This window comes from Lycorma delicatula, chromosome 2 (assembly GCF_047948215.1).
Source record: "Lycorma delicatula isolate Av1 chromosome 2, ASM4794821v1, whole genome shotgun sequence".
NCBI lineage: Eukaryota > Metazoa > Arthropoda > Insecta > Hemiptera > Fulgoridae > Lycorma > Lycorma delicatula.
In genome coordinates this window covers 112,108,675-112,123,918 of record NC_134456.1, presented here as the reverse complement: position 1 = coordinate 112,123,918, position 15,244 = coordinate 112,108,675, and the positions used below count along the sequence as shown (strand labels likewise).

Here is a 15,244-nt window from a genome sequence, read left to right as displayed (position 1 = left end):
TAATTTAATAAGTTTTTTTAATTAATAAATTAATTGTTTTATTATATTAATGTTTTTGAATCGACTTATTTTAATAATTATAATTTATTCACTATAAAAAATAAATTAGGCTCGATTATAATATTTTAATATTTATTAGTGAATTTATTACTCAATTTTATGATATAAACTGGATGAACTATATTTCAACCAGGACGAAATTTATTTTATTTCATCTATCATACTGCGTAATTAAAAAGCGTTACGGTCACGCGATTGTTAATAATGGATATATATATATAAATATTGCTTCGCGCGCACATTACTTGTATGATACACACGAACAGTTGTCTAAATGCACAATTCCAGAGAAGCAAACTCTTTTAACAAAAAAAAAGAAAAAACCCGCAAACAATAACTTATTCAATTTTTATCGAATTCAGTTAAATGATTATTTTTTGTTGTATGACATGTAACGTATATAGCCTACACTAATATTTTTTAATAGCACATTCTAAAAGACAGATTTATGATATTCAGCAGTTGTAATTTTTATAATAATTTTTTTTTTTATTTATCGAATTAAATCGGCGTTGAAAGAGTATTTGAAATATTGTAAATTTTATAATTATCCTTATGTAACCCCTTATCTTTTTACTTATTTTCAACCATATTAATTATTATTAAACTTTTTTTTCAGAATAGTAAAAGTATAAGTGAAAAAATTTTAAATTTAAAAAACACACGAAGCCGTTTTGAAGAAACATATCTACTACAGCGCCCCCTGGAGGCTTATAACCGTAAAACTAATCTAAGAACCAGCTTTGAGGATCTGATACCTATGTTATGCAAAAAACCGCACCAAAATCGGTCCAGTAGGTTTTGAGGAAAATGGTAACAGACATACAAACAAACTCACACACAACCTCTTACCCCAAACGCATATACCGTCTGGATTCCGTCGTGGGTAAAAATTATTGTATCTAGATATGACATTTACACTTATAATTCTATGATCTAGAATTGTTTACTAAGAAAAAAAAACTAAAAAGAAAAATATAATTAACAATTTTGGTATATTAAGACAAAATATTTGCCACTATGCCACTACTAATTTTCTCGTATGGTTAACTGATTTATCTAATAAATATTGCTATAATATTTAATTTAAATAAATAATACTTAAATTCTGGCTCATATAAACATTTCTAAAAGTTGAAAAAATATATCGTAAATCAATAATTAAAAAAAAAATCTGATGTGGACACCCCAGACCTTTTTTTTTTGTTTAACCACCGGGTCCAACGTTAGGTATTGCTTCAGAGAATGAAATGTGAAGCGAATGATTTGTAGCGTGTGTGAAAATGCCACGTCTGACCGGGATTCGAACCCTGACACCACAGACCTTGTACGTCTATTAAGTTACATATATACATTTTTGCTGCACTTCATTTAAAATTATTTCATTTGAAATTGAGATAAGATCCCTCCAATCTTTAATAAAAATGGACAGTTACACAACTGCTAAAATATTAGTTTTTATTATCAAATATTTATAAAATTATTAATTCAACAATCTTACCTGAAATATTAGGTTAGAGTAAAATTCCCTTGATTACTTTTTAAATAAATAAATTGTTTACCAAATAATGCAATAATAAAAACTGATTATTCTACACCGTAAGGTCAAAATGATTATTTATAACCAGTATACGGAATAGTTCAGTAAACGAAATAGTTTAATTATTACTAACTTCACCAGAAATCTCTTGTACATATTACACACAAGTGAAAAAAAAAATGTCAACAATTACTTTAAATTGAATACAATACAAAAAGTTATTTTATTTTTCTGTCAAATAATTAAATAAAATGATTTTTTTTTAAAATAAATATATAATTTTTATAAGAATTTGCTAAGAAAATTCAAAAATAATACGATTCTAAATTATAATTTTCAGTTAATATTAAATAATCAGATGTTTTACCAAATCCATTATTTTTATTTTGTTTTAGTTCTAATTTTATTTCACTAATTTTTTTTCCATTATCAATGAATTATTATTTATTTATTTTTTACAATCACGGGTTAATCTATTAAGTCAATATATTTAAATTTAAAAAAAAGAAAAGTTAAAAAAAATTATAAAAAAAAACAAAAGGAGATAAAGTCTGATTCGAACCGATGTGACTTCCCTTTAAGATCCAAATATTTCATTAATTAAAACTTTAATTTTAATTTCGATTGCAATCAAAAAGGGAAGTGCATAACTAGATGTTAGATCAGTGCAAAATCCAAAATTTCAACATCCTACAGCTAGTCGTTTTTTAGTTATGCGAGATACATACACATATACACACAGACGTGCGTACAGACGTCACGCCGAAACTAGTCAAAATGGATTCAGGGATTGTCAAAATGAATATTTCCGTTGAAATATGAAAACCGAAATGTTTTGCGATCATAATACTTCCTTTACTTCGAACAAGGAAGTAAAAATACTTTTATACATATCTAAAAAGGTTATTTTGCTGAATTTAACGAAGAAAAATGCTTTTAAGCAAAGAAAGGATTTTATATAACCTTGATAGATGATACAGAGAGAGAAAAAATGGATAAAGAATGGTAATTTGAAACAAACGGATAAATGAGGTGTAATTGGAAAATATTTTATTAAAGTCCTAAAAGAAGGTAATGATAAAAAAAGACTATAAAGAGAAAGCCTAGTATCTAAAAAAAGAATCCAAGATGATACTGTCGATGAGAAAACAATCATTTAACAACCAACTGCTGCGCTATAACAATTTACCTTAAATTCGTTATAAAATAGACAACTTTACGTCACCGTTATATGAATGGGTAGGGAGAAGCTTAATGTTCATAATTTAATGAGAATTAACCTTTAAACAATATTGCATTTACGATTTACTAGTTGTAACGTCATAATAATGCAATAATTGTATTACAGATGAATGGATATTATCGCATGATCGTTTAACCTATTGCTTAATATTGTAACGATAGACAATTCCTGTATAAACTTATTTGAACACGCAAAGGCAGACATAGCCGTGATATTTAGCAGACCTCTTATTCATAGTGGGAACTAAAAATAAATATGATAATTATAAACTCTCTCACTTTATCAACCTACCTATATTTCCCTTTCTATTAACTGTATATACATATACAGTAGTTTATGTAGTTCTATTGATTTACTAATTATGGGATTATAACATAATCTTGCTGAAATTAATTTTTGTTAAAATAAATGTTTATAGAAAATTTGCAAAAAATAAGATTTTTGTCTTCTTGATCCAATGTATTTTGTTTGACTGGTTCGATGCACTTTTCTGTTTTTTTCTATTCTGTGCCACTTCCATAACCTATGCATATATGTTATATCCTAAATCCTCAATTGTCTATTTCATAACTCTAATCTTTGTCTATCTTCACTATTTTTATTCTCTGTACTTCCTTCTGGAACCAATTTACGTATTCTGGACATGTTCATTTTTAGCCCGCCAGTCTTTAATTTCTCTTTACAAGATTCTGTCAGAAACTTCTCTATTCACCAATTCTTCTTAAAAATTTTTCCGTTTCATATTCTATCAATCCGTCTAGTATTCAACATTCTCTTTAACTCAAAATTTCAAAAGCCTCTATCGTTTATTTTTATGAGTTTTCTATTGTCCAAGTTTCACTCACAAAGCGTTATACTCTAAACGAATATTTTTTTATGATTAAAAGTTATATTAAAATTTGGTAACAAAAATCAGAAAATTGTAAAATAAAAATGGGTAATTTTCCTTTTAATTTGATGACAATTCAAGCAATGCATTTATCTTTTTTTTTTAATTCGCTCTAGATTAAAGAATTAAACAATCTAAAAGAGATTCTAATTATAACACTCTCTGTAATGCGCTGAAAACATTACATAGGATGAATTTTAGAAATTTATGTGTTGTAATATCCTACAATAGCCTAATTATTTTATATAGTGAGATTCAATCAGAGCAAAAACACTGCAATTTTTTTGGAAAATTAATTTTCCAGAATTGATTTGATAAATTTTTATAGGTATAAATTTTTAATTCTAAAACTTAAAAGTTATTTATTACATAAACAAAAATGTTGATAGTAAATAAAATACTGTCTCGTACCGCAAAAGTTTCTCTTGAAACACTTTTAATCCACTAGAAAATTCCTTCCAAAATCTAAGGAACAATCCTGTAAAGTTTCATACAGACTCGTTCACCACATCTAAATTTATCGTTAAACATTTAAACTCGCATAAAAGAACAGTGATAAAAACCATGAAACTTATGAAAATTTATTAAAAATGAATTTACTCGTAGTGATAATTAAGCCTACTTTATTGTATTAAGATGTAATTATATAAATTAAAAACACATGTAATTTATTAACTGAACATCTTTTGTCCTATCAAGCTTACGTGGTGTTGTGATTGTGGAAAACGTACTCAATAAGAAATTTTCCAACATGACTCCTTAAGTTTAAAAAAAAAAATAATAATTCAGCAACGATGTTACAAAACTTTCCCGGAATTAGAATAAATACTTAACTTTTTCCCAGTGATAAATTTTAAAATTTGAATCCCAATGATCTTACTTATTTTCTTATCTACTGAAACATATACATTGATTCTATTTGGATATAAAAACTTGTAAATAAACGATTTTAAATTTTCTTTATTCATAAATAAAGAAAATTTATAAATCTAAAATTTTTACGGATAGAATATATTACTTTCTATTGTAATAAGGCTGAGAACTATTAATATACACTGACAATGCTTTATTATCAGAAAAAAAAACAATAAAGACTTTTCAAATCACTTAGTTGAATATTAAAAAAATATTTTTTTTTTAAAAGCATTAAACTCGTTAAACGCATACTTTGAGGTTTTTCTGAAGTTTTTTCAAAACGTTTCTACTATACAGAAATGTATTTTTTTTTTAAATACTCGTCATTTTCAAAAAAAGTATTTCTTAATTACCTCTCCATTTCCGTATCCAATCCTTTTTATGGAATGAATCTTTTAATACACAACCAACATCACCAAATTTCATGATTTTAGGTTATATGTTATACGATTTTAGAACATGTGTGTGTGTGTGTTTCAAAATGAATATTTGGGTTGTGTTATATTTATTAAGTTTAACGAACACTGATAAATTATACATGAAATGAAAGAGAAACTCAAACAGTTTTTCCTATAAGTGTTCAATTTGAGCACTATTTGTCACACGGCACATATCCAGCCGACAGGAGACGGGTTCAGATCGGGAGAACGTGGAGGCCACGGCAAACAAGCCCTGTCATCTGGTCCCCGGTGATCGATCCAGCGGTCGGAGACAATTTCATTCAACCGATCACGTACAGCGTTATGCCAATGAGGAGGCGCACCATCTTGTTGCCAAATAAAGTTCTTTGGTTCTTATTGCAGTTGAGGAAAGAGCCATAGTTTTACCATATTACAATAAGACACATTTACTTCCGTGAAAAAATACGGCTTGTAAACTTGCCGTAGGGTTACAGCACAACAAACATTCAGTTTTGGGGAGTCTCGTTTACATCGCAATATTTCGTGAGGATTTTATGATCGCCAGATACGCACATTATGAGTGGTTACTTTTTTATTAACATGAAATGTTGATTCTTCACTGAATTCCAGACGATAAAAAGAGTCTTCATCGTCACAGTGCATCATTTCATTTACAAAGCTAGCATGCAAACCGTAATTTTTAGACCTTAGTGCTTGCACACAGCTAAAACTGTTTAAGTTGTTTTATCATTCCATGCATAATTAATCAATGTACGTGAAACTTGAGAAATATTACATAAATTTAAAACCCCGATATTCATTTTGAAACACTTGTATATCTATTATATATATATAAAACATATAAAGCAAACTTTTAATTGGAATATCAACAGATAAAATATTGAGTTTTAAAACCGAGATTTAAGTAATTTTTTTTTAAGCACTACCATAAAATATCAAGAAATACAAAAATTTAGGAACGGGACTGTTTAGATTAATTGCTAAACTTCCTTTCGTATAATAAATTATAAAAGGACAGTAGGTAAAAATTAGGCATGAAGATTAGAAAACAATTGTTAGCCTAAGATAAGAACAGAGCAAACTTCATTCCCGAATCAGTTGTACAAATCTATTCAGATAGGTGGTATAGACTGATAAAGCATTACACCTAATAGTATCTATATGGATATTTTTTACGTCGCATACGTACACCGACATTGTATTGCACTTACCTTTCTAAATTATAGAGGTAAGGGCTTCTAAGGTCATATACGTGGGTAAAGAAATTATCCTGGGATGTCTTCGTAAATAATTTTCTACTTTTTATTTGCGTAAAAAGTAGCTCCAATATTTGTAACTATTCTATTCCACGCAAAATTAAAGAACTAGTATGAAATATCTTATCTACTCCATAATAAACATTAAATTAAGAAAGAAATAACCGTCAAAAAATTAAATAAAATAGGGTTTAAAAATTATATTTTTTCCATGGCGTTATTAATATTTTACGAATATGGTGTTCTGTTTTTCATTATACTTGTATATAACTTTTGCTTTGATATTACATAATTATTCCTGTACCCAACTTCATGTGCAAAATAATTTCTACATGTGCAAAAAAACTACCAAACGAATTAAAAAATTAATAAAAGTTGAAAATCGTTGTTGGTTTGTTAATAAAATAAACTTCAGAAACTGTTCACCTCTTTCAGAAAAAAAAAATTAGTTAAAATAAACGAATACATTTGAAACCTGAAACGATTTTACGCTTAATTTTAATTAACGTTTCTTTTTTGTATGGATGAGGGATGACCACCGGGCTGGTCTAGTGGTCATCTCGTCATCGCAAATCAGCTGATTTCGAAGTCGAGAGTTCTAAGGTTCAAATCCTAGTAAAGGCAGTTTTTTCTATACGGATTTGAATATTAGATCGTACATACCGGTGTTCTTTAATGGTTGGATTTCAGTTAACCGCAAATCTCTGGAATGATCGACTTGAGACAGTACAAGACTTCACTTCATTTACATTAGTACATATCATCATCTGAAGTAATACCTTAAGGTGGTTCCGGAGGCTAAACAGAAAGAGAGAGAGAGATATGGATGAGGGATGAATTTCGTATCATATAAAAACCATCCAAGTTTGGCAAGCATCTCAACGCAGTAAGTCTAGATAAAAGGCACAAACGCTACTTCTCTATCGTGGAGAGTGGAATACGTTTTTAATGTAACTTATAAGAAATGATTGTAAATTAATAATAATAATAAAACCCAGGAGAAATAAGATTTGTTATTGCAAAAAAAAAGGAGCAAACACTTGAATTAACATCTCAAAGAAAATATATTTTCTAAATATTCTAAAACCCTTTCTAAAAGTTGAAATCCTCTTATTATTATATTTATTCCCAGCAGAAATGAAAATAATGATCTCATGACAAATAAATCTTAAAATACGTACTTAATTTTGTGTTAAAAAAATGATTATATACTGAAATATTGGGTTGCTTATTTACTTTAATTTAAGTACTGTTAAAGCTAATGCAATTTTTTTCTTTATGTTTGTGTTTAATCAGGTTTATTAACCTTTTTATTTGCTAGTAAATCGTGTATGGAAAAGACACGATATCAATAAAACGTGCATGGTAAAGTGTGAATGCGTGGATTGAAAGAGCCGCCGCTTAAGACATTTTTCATGACATAAGTAAGTCGGTGATAAATACAATATTTTTAAAGTTAACTAATTTTTAGATCGGCAATTATTTTTAAGAATCCAAAAATATAATGATAAACACGTTGGAAGTGTTATAAGTTTTATCTAATTAAATTATTTATTATTTTCATAAAATAATAGTTTTGTTTTATCTTAAATTAATTATTTTTTAAATTTAACTTACAATTCGAAAAGGAGTGAGTGAAAAATTATGAGTCTATCTACTTCAGCAGCAGTTGTAATACCCGTGCAGTCTGGTCATGATGAAAATAAACCATCACTTCACTTACACTTTTGGCATAGCCTAACTCTGGTCAGAACCTTCTCAAGGCAAAGCTGTAGTAAGACTGGACATTTTCACCTTCGAGATCTTTTGGACAGAACGAAGACGTGTGCTGATTGGCTAGTTACTCGTGTCGTCACAAGGTACTTACGCTCCCACTCAACTCCCGTTCGACTTTCTTTTGGAGTCCATGAAATGAAACAAACAACACGTCTCTAATACAACACACTCCGGTAACAGTCTGTAGGAAGTGAACAACCTTATCTTAACGGAAGTTTATTTATTATTTAAAAAATAATAATAACGGTATGTAATTAAATTTTTTTGAATGTCAGTTTACTTGACATTAAGAAAATGTTCTTGTTAACCTTTTTATGTCATTTTTATTAAAATGCACTTATTTAAAGTGTTTAATAAGGAGTTTGAATTAAATAATATATTTTGCTACTTGACCGTTGGTTTTTGAAATACTGGTTATAATTAAAGTTATTATTTCGCCTAAAAGCTTACAATTTATTCTATAACTTATAAATTATTTTAATTAGTAAAACATTATTTTAATTTTTTTAATTAGTAATTACACGTTGATTAATTTTTGCAGTATTTATTGATTTTTGTTAGACAATGCCAGATGGAAGGTAATATTATAAGGTGTGTTTGTGGTGTGCCCCTTTATCTTTAAAAAAGTTATACAGATTTTCATTTAGTAGAAGTCGAATAATTCATCTCAAACACAAGAATAATTCAGAATGCATGAAAATACAGAAGATAAAAGCTATTTATATCTGTTAATAAAAAATCGAAATTGATTTGGATTTATCAAGTGCGATATTAAATAGAAATGCTTGTAAAAGAGCTTTAAAATTATAATTATTGTAGTATCTCGTAATAATACTGAGTACAAAAACGTTGTAAAACCGTAAAAAATAATTTAATTTGAATAATACAAACAAATTTAAATTAAATAACTGAAATTCTAAAAAAGCATTTTACCTAAGCAGGTAAAATAACACCTAACAAATAATTTAAAAATATATATATATATATGTATATATGGTTTGAAAGAAGATTCTTATAAAATACATAAACTATTATAAGCAACTGAATTTTCATAAATAAAATATCAAATTCATTCAATTGATTAATGATTTTACGTACATACCGATTTGCAGAAAGGTTTGAAATAGTTAAAAAGTAATGTAAATGCCTTCTTGTTTTCTTTTTCATTATATATATATATATATATTATATATTCCGACAGTAAGTAGGTTAAAATACGTTTTATAGATTGCAATGAGGGGTTTATAAGTTCTCGGTTATGTTTATTTTGTTAATTTTAACATCTTACATTTAGTTAAAGATAAGGACTTAAATTATTTAATATTTGGAAATTAAACTTCTATAGATTATTAATAAAGATCTCTACGAATCTAAGCTCTAATTTAACTTAACTATTTTGCGACGAACTGTTTTCTTTATATCATATAATTACATAAAGATTTTGACATCGAAATTAAAATTGGTGGCGTGTGACCGTGCCAAACAGTTTAAAAAAGTCGGCCGATATCATAACCTCAACTAGTGATTTCTGAACTGAGAATCCAGAAATTTAATTCATAATTTTTCATCCATTGATGTTCTTAACTGAAACATTCAAATGTGTGAAAAGTTAAATAATAAGTATTTTCAGGGAATCCTGAGTTAGTGACAAAATTACATACATAATAATTACGTTCTGAAATAGGAATTCTTGATTTCTTTGATTAAAATGAAAAAAAAACAATTTTATATTAATTTTTCATTACAGTTAAAATTTCTTTATCAAATTATTAAAATTTCAATTTTTTTGAGATGTCATAAAAAAAGTCCGCTTTCTCAAAATTTACGCTTTTCTTTGTTTTATGAAAAAATTTAATTTTGTTCTACTTAATTTAATTTGGAAAAAAATTAGCCCTAATATTAAATATAAGTTTTTTTTACAGATAAAGTACGTGTCGCATTGCTAGTAATAATCGCACCTTTAGAAAATACAGCCTTTTTTGTTAATAAGTAGCATTTTATACCAATTTCATACGATATACACAGTTCACTTGACTATTTCAGATATCCATTAAAGTATTACAATACTAAATTCATTAAACAAATTTTCTATCTACTTAAATCTCTACTAAAAATATTAAAATACTTTACAGTGAGTCTTTTGCCTTAACAAATATTTATTTATAATTCAGTAAGAATTATGATATTCCACATAATTACTAATACCGAAGATTTCTAATTATCAAAATACAATTGAAACTTGTTTTCGGTTTGGTCAAGAACCCCAGAGGATTTTAAAATATTTGAGGAAAAACTGCTTACAAGGGGTGGTGAAACCTTCAAAACCATCTTCCCACTTCTGATCATGCATATAGAATACTTTTAATAGTATAAAAATGTGATCTGGAAATAAATTCGCCTAAAATGAGATATATCTCTCAAAACCCCTAAAAAATGAATAAATAATTGTTTTACGACAGGAGATTCCAATTAAGTAAATAACAAAAATTTTCAGAAATAAGAAACCCTAAAAACTTTAACATGTTATTTCAGACCCTTGATGCAAGTCTTCGTTTAAAAAAAATTGGTGATAAGTTAATATTACAATAACTGGTGAAAAATGAACTCAGTTTAAATTAGTCAGTCATGAAATTAAAGGTAAACACGTTTGCTGATATTGGATGATACATTTAAATTACCATCTAATAATGTTGTTCGACCCAAACAATAAATCGGAAAATTCTGTGTGTTTTTCTTTTGCTTGATGATCTCAACACATAAGCATAAAGTTTGTGCGTGGGATGTGTAAATAGATCTTATGGCGTATGAAAAATGCCATCCCTGACCGGGATTCGAACCTGAGAAATCCGGATGAAAGGCCGAGTCACTACCACTACACCACGGAGATCGGCGTTTTGTTTTCAAATCAACAGAATCTTTTTTCTTATTATTAGCTTTTTTGGTAGTTTTAATGGCATCAGCTGATAGGGCCATTAGCCATAATGATCCTCATTCAACTAAGAATGCATGTACCTGAAAAATTTCAAATTATCTGTTCATCACTAAACATCAAAGCATAATATACACTTCTAGACAAAAAAAAACATATGGATAAGGCATCTGCAAGAGTCTGGTACTTCCCTTTCAGTCGCCTCTTATAAAAATATTCAAAAATCAAACATGAATTTTCTATAATTTAACTTAAGATTTCTAAAACAATCACTAAGTTTAACTAAAAAAAAGCTGTTATGCTACTACAAACGTAAGAGTTATTATTTCAGCCAAAGATTAATCTCTGATGTAAACTGCAAAGTGGTTACACAAAAGAGGAGCACATAAAACCTTTCTTAAAAAAAATAATATTCAAAACTGAAAAAGCTAATGTTCCCTGGCTAAATGTATAAGTTTCCTAAGAGATTTTTAATTATGTAAAAAATATTTTTCTACATATTGATAAGATTTTGATGTATGGGACTCATGGTAATCATATCTTTTCATTTCCTTAGCCAGTTGTAACCAAACATAAATGGTATCAATGATTCATGTCCAGAAATCATAGTAAAACATTTTTCAAAATCTGTTTATCCAGTCAACAGATATCAAGCAAAAAGGTACTTGACAAGGACAAGCAAAAAAATTAAGATTATTGCCCCAACTCCAAAATAAAATTGCGGAAATGCATAACCAAAGTGAAATACTAATGTAGTGGAATCATCTAATGATTGCACACACAAGAATGTGACTTTGAGTCCAAAACAATAAAAAAGAAAACAAGGTTTTTCATTTCCTTCATGGGAGTTGAATAAGACCAAATAGCATTAGAAAGTATCTTCCCACATAAGAGGCAATAAATGATAAAAAAAAAGATTTACCTATCCCCTTGAGTATAGTTTTGAGATACTGGATCCAAGAAGTCTTCCTGCCTGCAAGAACAATTTTAACCAAAATTAAATGGCATCAATGCCAAATACACAGAAATCATTTCGTTGAATTTCATTCATTTAGTTTCATCCATTTTGGCTGAAATGGGTTGGTTCATTTAGTTAAAGATAACAGCAAAAGCCAACTTGGATAGAAACATTTAAAGTCTAAAATTGATTTTTGGTTTGAGAAGTTCATGAATCTCCAAGATTGCAAAAAGCCCGACGTGCAGAATTTCACCAAATGAGCATCATTTCCTTTATTTAGTATTCTTACAGCTATACCTAACAAATATATATTTATAGAGAGAGGGAGTGAGCTGAGAAAGTAATACTTAAACATTTTTTTCTTGATAATGAACGTTTATTTTCTCTTTGTTTTAACAATTTTTTTATTGTGATTAGGAAATTATTCTAAATTATGTACCCTATCTCTAGAGCCTAGACATCAAATTATAGTTTTTACTATAATTTTGGATTCTAATAACTTTGCATAATCGAGAATTTTTTTAAAATCGAATTTTACAGTAGGTAAATAATAAACAATAATTTTCAATGAGGAAGTGAGGCTGATCATAGGAAGCTCGTCTCACAAAAGACAATCACTCATGCCTGTTTCAGAAAATCCTGAATTTCCAATTTATTTAAATTATTATAGTAAATATTATTTCTACCACCTAATTACTTGTGTTAATAGCCTATAACAGTGATCCTTTCTTTAGAAAATAAAGCAAAACATTAAAAACAGTTTTTTTTTAATAAATCTTGTACCTAGTATAAAAATATTTTTATAACGTATGCACAATAATAGCTTGAAACTTAGCATTTATATCAGAATGTAAAGATTCATGTAAAAATGTCATTTAGTTACATTCTAATTAATAAGTAGTATGTTTTTTCTGCTAATTGCCATTTACTCATTTTATTTGCAAATGATTTTTATTACAATATTTGTGGGTCGGAAATTAAGTTAAGCAATGTTTAAAATATGAATTAAATTAGAAAATTATTTTCCCTTATAATGACCCTTGCATTCTTTCTGAGAGTTGCATCCTAGATAGACATCAATAGACAAATATTTCAGATATACTCTATTTCTGAAAAGATTAGCTCAAAATTTTGTATTATACAATAGTCAACTCAATATTTTGAGAATAAGATAAAAAAATTAAATAAATAAATAAAAGAAACTGTTTAAAAAATTATTGCTTTATATATTGTTGCTTTATACGTATAAAATTCATTTAATCAATGAAATAAAATAAAATTTTTTATTAGTAGAAATCATTCAAAAATTTAGAAACAACATTTTAATATACAAATGGTTGTAAAGGATTAATACCCCACCTGAAACATTGAATAAATTTGATTTTTTATTTTATTGAAGGCATAATTTGCATTCAGTTTTTAATTAATAAATTTATTTTGAGTAAATTTACTCATGTCAGAATTAAATTAATTTTAAGGGTAGAGAAAGTCAGCCTCCCCAAAGAAGATTCTTTGAATTAGCTCCTATTAGATCACACACTATTTCTGGGTAAGTCTGACATCGTATCATTTATTTTAGAATAGTGATTTGGTGGGGACTTTGGTACTACCAAATGTTATCTTTTATTTATGAAATTTTACAAATATTCTTCTGAATTGAAATCTAATTTAATTAAACAATCTTAGAAATTTATTGCCAGTAGTAATATTACTAATGACAAATTAATATTTTTATGGAATTCTATAAATTTTATAAATACTTCTCCATTCAATGACAAAATATATTGACCTAAGCCTTTGTAAAATGATTTCATGTTAATATTTAGGCAGAAGGTTACTGACATGTATAAATTTTATATTACTTTTAAGGATGATGCATATTAGCTGGTGTACATTAGGTTACAAAGACCTTAGTTAAATTAAAATCTGATTATTATTGTATTAAAAATTCAGACGTAAGGTAAGGTCACTATGGTAATTAAAGATTATCAAAATGAAGCAAAAATATTAGAAATATGTGAACAGTAATAACAAGTAACCCTACAACAATTAGTAATTATTTTAATCATCCCAGTAATCATTTTTTTAATATACCTGATGATTACTTTTCCAGAAATTCCTCTATTGCAAGAATCACTATCTTCATTGGGTTCAGAATCAATTTACATTCAGAACTAGACTGACTGATGGTTTTGTATTCCATTGATTAATCATAAATAGGTTTATTAAACTGATCTCAAAAGTTTTGTTACCCAGATAATTTTCACTTATTCTTATTTGACTTATTTGTCCTAAGGGCTTCATTTTTTTATAATTGTCACTCATAAAAAATGAAAATTGTTTTATTTTTCAAATGCGTAAAAACATTTTGAACAATTTTTTTCATTGTTTAAAATTAAAATTGTTTCATTTTTCTAAACAATAATTTAACGATTCATTTTCTCTGTTAAGACTAAACACCTATAAAGATTTGTTGTGATTCAAACATTCATATTTCATTCATAACGAAATATGAATGTTTGAAGATATTATTATTTAAAACCACCCTTCATTTATGCTGTAGTAAGAGAAAATTATTGTTTTTCAACTTCATTGTGAAGGACGACAGCTTTCAAACTTATTTTAGAGGAATCTATAAATTTCCATTCTCCAGAACTGTGATGCTGACCTAGTAAATCGAATAATTTACATCATTGGAGTGCACAATATTACTTAGTAAGGCGAACAGGTGCTGAAATTCTTACTTCCTAACAAGAAAATATTTACAAATATATATGTTAACATAAAGTACAATTACTGCCAGTTGAAGTTGAAGTCGAAGACCTTCCTGGTCGAGGGTCATCTTCAATAGACTGACTACCACTTTTAAATCATGAAAACCATTTGTAACATTGCAAAGAACCCAAAGCATCATCTCCACAAGCTAGTTTCAATAGTTGAAATGTTTCTGTTAAAGTTTTTACTAGTTTCGTGCAGTATTTTACGTTATATCGTTACTCCCAAAAAATTGTGCGTTACAAAAATTGTTACTAGCACTTAAACACATTGCACTCAAACAACTATAACATGAAAATTAAATGAGTTACAACAATCCCAGAACTTGTGGTTATAAAGGAGATTATGCCAAACGCAATGCTACCAAGCGCACTTCACTAAATATCTCTGTTAGCGCATAATTACAAATGTTCGGTTATTTTCTGAACAGACCTTGTGGACATTCTTTCATATGCTGCAACCTTCAAAAATATTTTAGTGT

At 27.7% G+C, this 15,244-nt stretch overlaps 1 protein-coding gene across 1 annotated transcript in view; it reads right to left on the bottom strand.

Annotated features, from left to right (window-relative positions):
- The window catches only part of kkv (hyaluronan synthase-like protein kkv), a 195,245-nt gene extending 187,173 nt beyond the window's left edge, over positions 1-8,072 (bottom strand). Inside the window, exon 1 of the mRNA XM_075356090.1 lies at positions 7,943-8,072. The gene's annotated coding sequence lies outside the window, so the exon portion shown is untranslated. The remainder of the gene's footprint in view (positions 1-7,942) is intronic.
- Between the last annotated feature and the right edge of the window lie 7,172 nt (positions 8,073-15,244).